Below are 12,386 nucleotides of genomic sequence, written 5' to 3' on the forward strand. Positions count from 1 at the left end.
ATCCCATATCTGAACGCTGGCGCAGTGCAGCAGCTTGCCGCCTGTCACCAGCAGCCCAAGACCACCTCCAGGCGGGCGATGGCTGTACTGCCTCTTTCCATGATTCTGGCAGGCAACAAGTGTTGTGCGGGAGCCTCCTCTGCAATCCTTTTATGAAAGCAAAGCGTGGCGAAACTGGCGGCACACTGCTGCGGCGAAGGAGCAACGTGACACCTCATCTCAGGTCTAACCGCACTGAGGAATCCGTTGCAAGCATGGATTTGTAGTTCTGACCCCCGATTTCCCTAAGAAAATAGAAAAATATAATATCCAGGGCTCAAAACTGTATACACACGTGGGGGGGGGGGCAGGAGAGGAAAACAAAGCTTAGCGTTGAGCTCTCGGGACAGCCCCTCTACGCATGTGTCCAAGCACCACAGCCTCGTGCGAACAATAACAACCGCCAACGAAAAGGCAGCGTTGAGAGGGCGCCACCACGTGCAGCGACGTCACAAACCCAGCCGCCTCCTTTCAAATGTTTGTAAATAACTGACTCTCGCCCCGCCCCCTAAGGCCGCACCTTACGTACAGTGTGACAGAGGGGCGATTGGTACGTTGCGTTCGCGGTGTGGCGGCGGGGCGGGAGCGAACTGCACGCGCCACTTTGTTTAACCATTTACTTCTTTCTCTCGCTCTCTCTTTCGCCGACCAATGGCTGCGGGCAGCGGGCGGGCGTCGGTCGGTGTCTTTGCCCGGCCGCCGGCGCGCCCGCGCGCTCTCTCCCGTCTCGTGCGCCGCCGCCGACTTCCCGCCTTTTTCCCCCTCGCCTGCTTCTGAGGCGTCTTTCCCCTCAGGTAAATCGACGCTCTTCCTCTTTCCCTCCACACTAATTCCCGGTTCTCCCCCCCCCCCCCCCCTCTCTACCCGTTTCCATCAGTACATGCGCACCTCCCCCCCCCGCCCCCTCCGAATTCCGTTATGGGAACAGAAAATTGTTCAATTAATTCAAAAGTCAGTAGTTGATTTAATTTATTGAGTACAAGCAACACAAGTGCCTTTCCTCTGTTAGGGTCACGTACTTTGAGTATGCCCCTTAATAAAATGATGTTGAAATGCTCAGCATTAGCTTCGCTTTTCTCAAATAAGTTGCCTTTAGTAGGATTTCCTAATAGCGGGCCGTTTGAGAAAGGAGATATAAATCATTCATTAGTAGTTGGTGCTTATCTAGAAGGGGCAGTCAGGTTTGCCTGTTACTATTGGATGTGGAGTGTGTGTGGGGTTGGGGGCGGGTTATATTATATGCTAAAATGAGAACACCCTTTAAGTATCCCATTAAATCATTTGTAAGTCTTCTTTTCAACGATTGCCATAAGTGAGTCTGGTGCCCCCTCCACCCTGCACTACCTGGATCCCGTGCCATTGGGGTGATGGGGACTCGTTCTGACCCATGCACATATGAGGACAGTGGATGTCTGTGTCTTGCAGCCTGGGCTCTTGGGTGGAGATGCCACAGTGGGAATGGGTTTGCTAGATGACACAAAGAAGCCTTCTTTCAGGTCATGGTGGAATATGTGCGCACTTATGCAGGATGCATGGTGTTAGCGTGAGTTGGAAGCGCTGGTGGCGTTAGGCAGAACCAGAATTTGAACCTTTCCAGGGTTTTTTTTCCCACTCTGCTAAACATACAAACTCTGTCAGTCATGTAACATCATCTTCATATGTCACTCCTTGGCCCAAACACTCTCTTTGTAGCAATTTTGTAACAGTCCCACTTTCCAGTTTGAGAACAATTTTTAAAAATCTAAAAAGAAATGGAATAGCCTAGTGATTAGAGCAGCAGGTTATGAACCAGGGTTCAAATCCCTCTGACACACCTTGTAATCTTGGGTAAGATACTTCATCTGTCATTGTCTCGGGTATAAACTTAGATTATAAACCCTCTGGGGATATACAGTACATTTAATCAAGTTCACTATAAGAATTGTCACCAATGGTTTCTAAAGGTTTAAATGTTTAATTTGTTACTATTATTCTATGTAATGCTCGCAAGCACTATTATATTGTTCCATGTAATGCTACTTGGCAAGTTGAATTGTTTTACTGTAAACCGGTTTGATTTGCATCCAATGCAAGAAGATCGGTATATAAAAACCCAAAAATAAATAAATAAATAAATACCTTAATGTAATTTGCTTTGAAGTGTCACACAAGGTGGAATATAAATTGTCTTTATATCTTTTAAAAGTTTATCTAACAGATAAAGGGTTTGGTGGTTTAAAATTCATCTATGTGCATTAAAAACCCTTTATGACATTGAGTTCTACAGAAACTTACACATGTAGGTCACTACAGGCCAGAACTATTCATTGAGCTCACTTAGATATGCTTTCCAGCATGGGAAAAAAAATGCCACGAATTCAGTATTTTCAGGTAATTGGCAATTTATATGCTACACAAATTTTGTAGAATTGAGGTTTAAGAAAGGGATTACATTGAGAATTCAAAAACATTTAAAGTTAGGGTAAAGTGAGGTAGGAGGTCAATTAGGAATATCTGTAAAAGCAGAGAGGTGCAGGCAAGACAGAAGTGAAGGAGAAAATAAATACAAGAGTAAAACAGACAGAGCAAACCATTTTAGATATGATAGTGGAAGAATAAAATGCATGGATGGGATTGTAAGACTTGGAGGGGAAGGAGAAGAATGTATGGAGTAGGAACTGAATAGTGTTTATAGTAAAAGCAAATGGTGGACCACAGAGAAATGAAAGCATAGGGAAAGGAGATTTATCTACACATTTATTGAAGAAAGCAACCCAAATGGAACTAGCAACTGGACAGGTCAGCGGACTCAGACTGCATCCTACAAAGAGAAAAATATACTGTATGTTTTCTAGAGAATAATAATATAAACACTAGCCTAGTTTGTGAACATGTCGTATTCACATTCTTGCAAGTAGGTTCCTTTAGTTCTGGATGAAACTTTTTGTCACGTGTTTTAGGAAGCTCTGATTTTGGAAGCAGCATCTGTTCTAAAAATCAGTCTTTTTAATACTGTTAATGTGGCATCATAGTAGTGGAAATATGGAGCAGATGAGATAAAGGGAGATATGATAGATACATTCAAAAACCATATACCACAGACAAGCACTTTCCGGTGGAAAGGAAGACCTAGATCAAAGGGTCATGACAATCTGAGGATCTTTAGTGATGGGAAAGCAAGAATAAAGCTGGAGATCCCTTAGCTACTGTGGTTGGTTAGGAAAACTGGCAGACTGAAATGACTGGTGATCTTCAGTTACCCTCAGATATGTTATCATTTGCAAGCTGTAGAAAATGTTATAATGGTATTACTATTTGAAAAAGTAAGCTGACATGATCTTATCAGTACTTGAAATGTTAGGTAAGTGCTGGAGCAGAAAAATCTTTATATTTATCAGTGTAGTGTTATCATTAATTTTATAAACATGCCTATGCTTATATATTACAGTGAGACGAAAATGGATAAAGAAAAATCTTTTAAGCTCTTTTCATTACCAAGACTAAATAGCAGCCAGGTATCTGCAGTAAAGCCTCAAGCAATTGTAGGAGATGGTGGTTTTTTTCAGGTACTGGACATAAACATTAAACCAGCCATTCTGAATATTTGAACACAGTGTTGCATTTATATTTTCTCAAGTAATATAGCCCTGGGCTGGCTCAGTGGCAACTGGCAAATCCTAGGTCAGATCTTCTTTCTCTGTTTTTTTGGGGATGCTACTCACAGTCCCTGGGAGGGAAGAAGTCCCAGTCATTGTGCAAACCACAACATCGAGTAGTTGGATTTAGGGCCATGATTGCAAGGTTCTGGAAGGGAGCCCTGGTGGATGGCATCCGGTCAAGGACTGTCACTGCAATGCTTGAACTAAGTGAGTTGGGAGGGGAAATAAAATAGAGGAAAAATATTTATGTACTTGCAAATGAAGACTCAGGCCTGTTCCATTTGAGCCAGAAGCCTAAAAGGAACAGGAGGAAACTACTGGTCCAAAAAATCAAAATAGTCATATGTTTGAAATGGTACATTTAGGTTTTCTAAACTGCCTTGCAGAGTTTTCCTAGTTAACATTTTATTGAAGAAAAAGGTAAATATAAGATCTAGTTATGTAAATACGTACTTTTAGGAACAAATTAACACTTTCTCAGTTTTGTGAGTTACATAAAAATGTTTTCCAGTTTAGTCATATAGTGTTCTTTTTATTTTATTGACGAGAGAGAATACCAGTTGATTAACTAAAAATAATGATAAGTTATGTAGTGTATATAATAATAAGCAAGTATGTCTTTATTTTGCTAAATATATTTGGTTATATATACAGAATTACACTCAGGGATATTCAGCAAATACAAGCTCTCTGTACGTACTCAGAACAGTCCAGATTCCTGGATTTTGCCTCCCTGCCAGCAGATGGAGACAGAGAAAGTTTCACTGATACTGTACATAACTCAGTGAGCCACCTGCAGTCTGTTAGTATTTTTCTGTCTGCAGCAGATGGTAGATGGTGTAAAACCTACAGTCTGGAGTGTATATTAAAAAAAAGAAAAAGAGAAGAGAGAGCTTCAGTTTCTCCCGGGGCAATGTTAGATCCTAGTGGGGCCATCCTCCCTGGTTTTGAAGCAAATGAGCAGTGGGTTGGTGACCTTTGATGGTAGCTCTCTCTGAAATTCTGTGGGGGTGTATATCTGGGTCCAGATCCCTCATTCCCCCATGAGGCAGTGTTGGTTCCGCTGGCAGCTTTGCATTTCGGATCCTGTCTGAGCAGGGAAATATTGGATTTCTGTTCCTCTTTGTTCTGGGGCTAGGGACAGCAGTTTTCAAGCTTATTAAAAAAAAAGAAAGCAAGAGTGAACGAGAGGCAGTGGAATTGTTGTGCTGGTCACTTGGGGTCTTGATCTCTACTGCAGAACTGGTCACGTGGGGGTTTCCTGAGGATCAAGTAAACAGGGTGGTGATAGTGGCGTGCTGCTCAAGCCGCATGGCAGTGGTGCGAGGCATACAGAGCCATTCATGTGCAGACTCGCAGTTGCCCCTAAATTCAGACAGCTTGTATTCTGTGTGCATCCGCGGTGGGGTAGGTACTTTGAGGGAGCTCAGCATTAGACCGATGGCTAAACAAGCCTTGAGGGTGACAGGGACTAGCACTGAGGCTTTCCTCGTCAGTGCAGGAACAGTGGCCATTTTAGATTCTCTAGCTGTGTCGGTGGGGTAGGCAGTGGAATCGCCTCCTCAACTATCGCTGGCGGTTTCCTGTCCCGTGGAGGTGCAGAGAGGCACTTGCACCAAGGAGAATTCTCTGGTTCTGGTAGAGGTCTTCTGCCAGTTTTAATTTGCTTATGCACAAAGCTTGTTTAGTGGAACAGGTAGCGGGGGATGCTGGCTCTTTACCTCAGTGCCCAGGGATTTTCGGCCGGTCAAGAGGCCTGAGTTGTTGAGAAGCTCTTCATGTCTTCGGTGATTTTCAGTGCCTAAATGCGCTGAAGGTGCAGGCAAACTTTGCTTAGCTGTGTGTTAGGCTGTGGCAGCAATTCTTTTCCTTCATGTGTAGGCGTGTGTGTGCATTCTCACCGCGTGGGAGCTGCATGCATGGGGGGACCTGGGCACGTAAGACCGTGGCCTAGATTTGAGCCCGTCCATCTGCAACCTAGACTTGAGTGTGATTTGCACAGGTACCTGAGCACATATTTGCACGGGTACTTGTGCACGTTTGACCGCGGCCTAGACGAGCGCGTATTTGCATATGTACTTGTGTGCGTATGACCACGACCTAGTCCTGAGTATGTATTTGCGCGTGTCCTGGAGGGATGCGCGGGTATGCCTGGGTGGCATTGTCATGTGTGCAAGAGGCCGCCTAGAGCTGAAGTTCAGAAGAGCTAGGCACCGGGATGAACAGGTCCAAGCGCCTTGCTATCTGTGCGGCTTGCCGTCTGAGACCAATTCATTCATTGCTCTCTCTTTGTTTGTGGAGTGGAGGAGTAGCTTAGTGGTTAGAGCAGCAGGCTATGAGTCAGGAGACCAGGGTTCAAGTTCCACTGTTGCTCCTTGTGACCTTGGGAAACAATTTAGTAGAACCTAGGTTTCATGATCTAAAACTCCAGAGAGGAAGACTTAGAACCAATGTCAGGAAATATTTCTTCACTGAGAGGGTGGTGGATGCCTGGAATGCCCTTCCAGAGGAAGTGGCGAAGACTAAAACTGTGAAGGATTTTATAGGGACATGGGATAAATACTGTGGATCCCTAGAGGCTAGGGGATGGGAATAGATAAAAAAAAAAAGCTTGGGGGAAACCTGCACGGAGCGGCAGTTACTACCCTTAACAGAAACATGGTGATAACCTGCACAGAGCGGTAGTTACTACCTTGGGAAGCTTGCTGGGCAGATTGGATGGACCATTTTGGTCTTTTTCTGCTGTTATTACTATGTTGTTATGTTTACCCTCCATTGCCTCAGGTACCAACTTTGATTGTAAGCCCTCTGGGGATAGGGAAATACCTACAGTACCTGAATATAATCCACTTTGAAGTGCTGAAAAAAGTGTGAAAAGCGTAATATAAAAAAATAAAAGATTAGGGTTCATGTGTCAGTGCTGTTTAGATACTCAAACAGCTTTTGCCCATGTTGGGGCATCCCCTTGGCCTATGGTGTCTCTGGAGGGAAAAGGAGTGGGAGGTAAGGCAATAGTCAATTCTCCTCCTCCCTTGTTCTCGATGGCAGAAGCTTCCCAGAGAGGGAAAAGTTGGAGAGAGCCAGGTTGGGTCTATGGGTTGTGGTATAGATCCATCCTCCTTCTCCTGTATGGAATGTTTCCAGGACCTGCAGATCTTTCTGCAGGGATGCCCAGTGAAAGCGATGCAATCTACTATGTACGGATCACATGCATGGGCCTCCCATTTGTCAGTCACGGTGGGCAACCGCCACAGGGAGTTTGTCCCTGGTAATGTTCAAAGGGATGTGGATCATGAGACATCGGAGGATGCTGATGGAGATTTAACTTACTTCTAGGAAAGTGTGAAATTACATCTGATTGAGAGCTGCATTGGACTTTGCTCAGATTTCTTTCGGTTTTCACAAAGATGTCTTGCTGAGTTTGTTGGCTCAGATCCTGAACATGCTCAGTGTGGCCAGAGGTCAATTTAAGTTGTGTCCTGTTTTTTTTGCCCATGTATTCATTCAATTCCAGAGTTATTTGGCCTTTAGTGGAATTCCCCAGAGGCAAATTTAAAAAAGGGGTAGAACCAATTTTCCTATATTCCATGTATTTTATTGGCTCTGGAACAAAAATATTTTTTGACCGATATTGGATCTAAAGAAGGTAAATGCGGCTTTCAAGATTCCCCGCTTCCACATGGAGAATCTGAGGTCCAACTCTGTCATAGCGGGGGTATGCAAGGGAGAGTTCTTGGCATTTCTCGACTTGACGGAGGAATATCTGCACATATCTGCACATATCTATCAGGCTGGAGCACCAGAGATTCCTGAGGTTCATGGGCCTAAGGGAAGGCAGGCAGAGCTCCGGAGTCTCAATGCGTGGATGAGACGATGGTGCAAGGAAGAGGGATTCAGTTTTGTTAGGAACTGGTTTAAGGATTCTTTTTTTCAACAAATAAAGGGCACTGCGATGGGGGCCACAATGGCCCCCAGTCTGGCGTGCCTCTTTGTGGCCCGGTTTGAGGAAACCTTTGTTTATCCATCTGAAGGCTTTCAGTGTATATCCTTATGGCATCGATTTATTGACGATATTTTTTTAATATGGCGAGGTACCGATATACAGTTTTTTCTTTTCTTTGACTGGCTTAATTCCTGTGATCCAAATATACAGTTTAATTTTACAATACATCCACACCAAATTCCTTTCTTGGTTTACAGTATAACACATTGTTACATCAAACTGGTAATGGAACATAGTAGAACAAAAAAACAAAAAAAAAATTACATCAAACTGTTAATGGAGCATGAAAGCATGGGGCACATTTAAAACTAATCGGAGAAAGTTCTTTTTTACTCAACGCACAGTTAAACTCTGGAATTTGTTGCCAGATGATGTGGTTAGTGCAGTTAGTATAGCTGTGTTTAAAAAAAGATTGGATAAGTTCTTGGAGGAGAAGTCCATTACCTGCTATTAATTAAGTTGACTTAGATAATAACCACCGCTATTACTAGCAACGGTAACATGGAATAGACTTAGTGTTTGGGTACTTGCCAGGTTCTTATGGCCTGGATTGGCCACTGTTGGAAACAGGATGCTGGGCTTGATGGACCCTTGGTCTGACCCAGTATGGCATTTTCTTATGTTCTTATGTTCTAAACATTTTCGGTTTCAAGCCCTTCCCTTCGGCTGGCGATGGCTCCGCATACCTTCATCAAGGTGATGGTGGTGGTGGTCGTGGCTGAATTACAAAAGGAGATGTGTTGGTGCATCCATATTTGGATGACTGGCTCATTAGTGCAAAATCAGATGACCTCTGTTGACAATAGTACAAAAGGAACTGATGCTCATGAAGTCTCTAGGATGGGTGGTGAACCTAGCAAAGAGTCCTCTTTCAAACTCTAGAGTATCTGGGAGTTCAGTTGGACATGCTGGTGGAGAGAATGTTTCTTACAGAGAGAGATTGCTGAAATTTCTGTCAGATTCGGCATCTGCTAGAGCTTTCGGTGCCCAGGGTCTGGGACTATTTACAAGTCCTAGGTTCTATGACATCAACATTGGAATTACTGCATTGGGTGTTTGCGCATATACGTCCTCTTCTCTCCTGCTGGAATCCGTTATTGGAAGAGTTTCATATTCCTCTTCCATTAGAGGGGGAAGTCAAGACTTGCACCAATTTCGAGCATGGTTTCAGATTTGGAGGTTCCGAATTGGGTAATAGTCACCACTGATGCAAGCCTTTCTGGATGGCGGGTGGGGTTTCAAGATCAGTTGGTGCAGGGCCAGTGGTTGAAACAGGAGACCTCATGGTCTATCAATAGTTTAGAGACGAGAGCAATGCATTTTGCTTGCATGTCTACCACAGTTATGCGGCCATCCAGTACGGATCCTGTCGGACATTGTGATGACGGTGGCCTACATCAACCCTCAAGGTGGAACCAAGAATCAGGCGGTGGCTTGAGAGGCCCGGGAGTTGATTCTCTGGGCACAGCAGCATTTGGCGCGGCAGGCGGAATCTCACTTCGCACGAGTGGACAACGTTCAGGCGGAGTTTCTCAGTCTGAGAAAGTTAGACCCTGGGCAATGAGAGCTGTCGGAGACAGCGATGTGTCTCATTTACGGAAGATAGAGGTATTCCCATGTGGACTTAATGGCAACCAAAGGGAACTCCAAGGCATTGTGGTTTTACAGCCGCCAAAGAGAACATGGTAAGGAAGGAATCAATGCTCCAGTGCTGCCATGGACTTGAGGGATTATTCTTTGTCTTCCCTCCGTGGCCTCTAGTGAACAAGGGATTATGGCAGTTAGAGAAACATCTGGACGATGTAATCCTGGTAGTTCTAAAGTGGCCATGATGACCGTGGTTTCTAGATCTGATCAACATGGCCATAGAGGGACTGCTGAGGTTTGGACATTGGTTGATTCTTCTCCACCAGGGTACAGTGTTTTGGGTCAGGCAGCTCACTTCTGTCATGCGGCTTTGCTTCTGAGAGGAGATGACTGAGATGGCGCGCATATTCCAAAGCAGTTATTTCCACCTTATTGTAGGCTAGGTGACCTTCTACATCCTTGATGTATGTGTGAATTTGGAGGGTCTTCGAGTCCTGGTCTGCTGTTGACGAAGTGCAACATCAGCCTGTTTAGGCTATGGTGTCGCATATTTTGGCGAATGTTGTGGTCAAGTGACTGGCCTTTAACTTTCTAAGAGTTCAGATAGCGATATTGGATTGTCTCCGGGTTAAGGTGCATATCCGGAGGTTCCCTGTACGTACCGGATCAGTCCAGACTCCTGGGTTTTGCCTCCACACCAGCAGATGGAGACAGAGCAAGATTTGAATGGCTCTGCCCTATATACCAGGGTGCCACCCACAGTCAGTCAGTATTACTCTGTCTCCAGCAGATGGTCCGGGGGCTCCACTCACAGTTTGAATAAAAAAAAAAAGGGAGTTAGCTAGTTTCTTTTTGGTTTGATTGCTAATTTTGAATTAAGTTCTTTTAGTAAAAAAAAAAGACCAAAAGCTTACTGAAGTAAGTCGGGCTCCCGCTTGTAGGTCTTCGCCTCTCAGGGGGTTGGCAGGTCCTGAGGGGACCATCCCCTCTGGTTCTGCAGGCGGCTGTGGCTCAGGGTCGAGGGCCCTAACTGTGCCTAGTAGTCAGCCCAGCTTGGGGTGATACCGGAGAGTCCGGATCACTCACCCCAATCAAACCACTTTAGGACTCAGGACAGCGGAGCAGGTCAGACGGTGTTCTTTTTTTCTGTAATAAATAAATAAATAAACGGCTTGGTTTTTTTTTGTGGTTTCTCCCGTCTTGCGTCGGCGCTCCGTTTGGGGGTATTTTCTTTCTTTTCTTAGTTTTTTTCTCTCGACCTGGCGACTTGATGCCACGAAGTCCGGCCTGCATCGCGTGTGGGGTGGATCGCACGTGCCTCTCGCGGGATGGGCTTTGCTCGGCCTGCATCCCTGGGGGCGAAGGAACGTCGCAGCTGGTCAGGGGTGTTCTTGTGAGGCGCAGCTCCTTGGCGATTGCCATCGGGGACCTGCCTGCCTCCTCTCGCAGATCGGGGCCTGTGAGCGCTGGAAACGCAGTCATTTTGGGAGCCGCTTCGATTGCGGCTCCGATTGCGGGAGAGGATGCTGATTTTCCGCCCCCCTTCTCCCCGCAGCAGTCGGCTGCGAGGATAGAACCTCCAGCAGCGGCTACAGGGGGAGGGTTGGATGGCGATGTTGGCACGATTCTGAAGATTCTTCGTCGTCTTTTTCCTCAGATTTTATTTTGGCTATGCACAGGGCTTTTAAGGCTCGCAAGGCCTTAAAGAGACAGGCTCCTAAGTCAGGGGGATTCGAGGCCCCCCCTCCCCCACCTAAAAGGCAGAACCAGATCCTGGATCCCAGGAAATTTCCCAAAGCACAACGGGCATTGCGGGCCATGACCCCCCGAGAGGATTCGGACTCGGTTTCGGAGTCCACAGATCCGGAGGATCCAGAGGAGACTGCTCTTCCCCTGCGGGGGGTTGAAGGAGTCGGCGACCACGCTCAAGGCTCTGCACGACACAGTCAGGTCACTGAGGGTGACGATCCTAAGGTGGTTCGCCTGTTCCGGAGGGAGTAACTGGGTCCGCTAATTCCGACTATCTTGGAGGAGTTAGGGATTGCGGCTCCACCGGAGGAATCTCGCTTGGGTTCCATGGACCCAGTATTATTGGGCCTGAGTGGTCCTCCCACAGCCTTTCCTTTTCATTTTTCGGCTATGGATTTACTTTTTCGTGAATGGGATACCCCAGATCTGGGGTTGAAGGTCTCAAAGGCTATGGATAAGCTGTATCCTCTTCTAGAGGATGCTTTAGATATACTTCGGGTTCCAAAGGTAGATTCTGCGGTTTTGGCAGTGACAAAACGGACAACCATTCTGGTTACGAGGCTACGGCTCTTAAGGACCTTCAAGATCGGAAGTTAGAAGTGCAGCTTAAGAAAATTTTTGAAGTCTCCGCCCTAGGGGTTCGGGCGGCGATGTGTAGTAATTTTGCCCTGAGAGCGGGGCTTCGCTGGGTGCAACAATTGTTAGCCAATGAGGGCCTTTCAGAAGACGAAGCGAAACAGGCGGGCTGTCTCGAAGCGGTGGTGGCTTATAGTGCTGATGCCCTTCATGATCTTCTGCGCACTTCCGCTCGCTCCATGGTCTTGGCGGTTTCGGCTCGCCGGCTGTTGTGGTTGTGGAATTGGGCGGCGGATGGGGCATCCAAATCCCGTTTAGGTTCCTTGCCTTTTAAAGGGAAGCTTCTTTTTGGGAAGGAATTGGAGGCTATGATTCAGTCACTGGGCGAGAATAAGGTTCATCGCCTGCCGGAGGACAGGACACGATCCAGGGGGTCCTTCTTGGCGCGATCTCGATTTCGAGGGGCTCACAAGTTTCGCCCGACTTGTCCCAACACTTCTTCTTTTTGTTCCGCGCCAACGCACCAGCAGTCTTGGTCCCAGTCCTCTTGTGGCCAGCGTTTTGGCAGACCTGGAGTTTCCCAACTGTCTGCCGGAGGAAAGCCTGCGCAATGATTTCAGGCCGGTCCTTTCCTCGGTACCAAAGGAAGGGGGCAGGTTGTCTCTGTATTACGAGGAATGGACCACAATCACATCGGACCAGTGGGTGCTCTCAGTGATAAGACACGGTTATGCTTTAGATTTTGCACACCGTCCCAGCCCAAGGTTCCTAATTTCCCTGTGCTGATATGCCAA

At 46.4% G+C, this 12,386-nt stretch overlaps 1 protein-coding gene across 4 annotated transcripts in view; it reads left to right on the forward strand.

Annotated features, from left to right (window-relative positions):
* Window positions 1–534: 534 nt before the first annotated feature.
* SYCP1 (synaptonemal complex protein 1) overlaps window positions 535–12,386 on the forward strand; it is a 345,552-nt gene continuing 333,700 nt past the window's right edge. For 3 of the 4 annotated variants that reach the window (XM_029573718.1, XM_029573720.1, XM_029573722.1), the window contains exons 1-2: window positions 618–833; window positions 3,467–3,584. The gene's annotated coding sequence lies outside the window, so the exon portion shown is untranslated. Of the gene's footprint in view, window positions 590–617; window positions 834–3,466; window positions 3,585–12,386 lie in introns of those variants that run through there. The other variant, XM_029573719.1, reaches the window with a different exon arrangement.

Source organism: Rhinatrema bivittatum, chromosome 12, assembly GCF_901001135.1.
Source record: "Rhinatrema bivittatum chromosome 12, aRhiBiv1.1, whole genome shotgun sequence".
Classification (NCBI taxonomy): Eukaryota; Metazoa; Chordata; class Amphibia; order Gymnophiona; family Rhinatrematidae; genus Rhinatrema; species Rhinatrema bivittatum.